This window comes from Cicer arietinum, chromosome 1, assembly GCF_000331145.2.
Source record: "Cicer arietinum cultivar CDC Frontier isolate Library 1 chromosome 1, Cicar.CDCFrontier_v2.0, whole genome shotgun sequence".
NCBI classification, from domain to species: Eukaryota; Viridiplantae; Streptophyta; class Magnoliopsida; order Fabales; family Fabaceae; genus Cicer; species Cicer arietinum.
In genome coordinates, this window is record NC_021160.2 from 23,105,887 (window position 1) to 23,106,830 (window position 944).

Consider the following 944-nt stretch of genomic DNA (forward strand, 5'->3'; position numbering starts at 1 on the left):
TGCCGGTAGACATCTCACAAATTTTTTTAAATTATGTGAAATAGTGAAGGTGGATGGTTTGTCTGAGGAAGGCAAGAAAATGAAACTATTTCCATTTTCATTGACAGATGATGCTAAGGAGTGGCTTCATTCCTTTCCTGCCGACAACATCACCACATGGGATGATCTTGAAGATAAGTTCTTGGAAAAATACTTTCCCCCAGTTATGTTTGTTAGAAAAAGGCAAGAGATTTCCAGTTACAAACAGAAAGATGGATAATCTCTTCGTGACACTTACAAGAGATTCAAAAACTTAATAGCAGGATGTCCTAATCATGTTTATGACGACACTGCCCAAATGCAAATATTCTGCAATGGTTTGAGGCCGAGCACTAGAATTATGGTGGATGCCACATTAGGTGGTTCTTTGAATTATAAGACCGCAACAGAAGCACGAAAGATTATTGAGATCATGGCATCAAATGAACAAATGATGTTGTATGACAGAGGTGGTGGGTCAACAAGTGATGTATTGGAGTTGAATGTTATGGATGGGTTGGCTCCAGGCAGGTTATTCTTAAATCAGATAGAAAAGGTTATCGCCACTAAGATAAAGAAGGGGATGGCAGCTCTAAATATACAACCCCAAGTGGCCTATGTCAAATTACTAAAGAATACTAGCTGTAACCTTTGTGGAGGAACACATAAAACTGGAGCTTGTGAAGCATTGGATGACAATGAGTTAGAAGAACTAGAACAAGTAAATTTTGTTAGTAATAACAGGAGGCAGAATAATCCCTACTCTAGTACGTACAACCCTGGTTGGAGAAATCATCCAAATTTTTGTTGGAGAGATTAGCAAGGTGGATCTCAGGGTCAACAAGGAGCTCAAACAAACCAATTCCCACCTAGAAAGGCTGCTTGGGAGAGTGCTATGGAGAAATTAGTGACAAGCACAAGTTCTT

At 39.3% G+C, this 944-nt stretch overlaps 1 non-coding gene across 1 annotated transcript; it reads right to left on the reverse strand.

The window, feature by feature from the left end:
- Positions 1-214: 214 nt before the first annotated feature.
- On the reverse strand, positions 215-321 carry LOC113783984 (small nucleolar RNA R71). The gene has a single exon (XR_003470034.1). It is a non-coding gene; the product is annotated as a small nucleolar RNA R71 (small nucleolar RNA).
- Between the last annotated feature and the right edge of the window lie 623 nt (positions 322-944).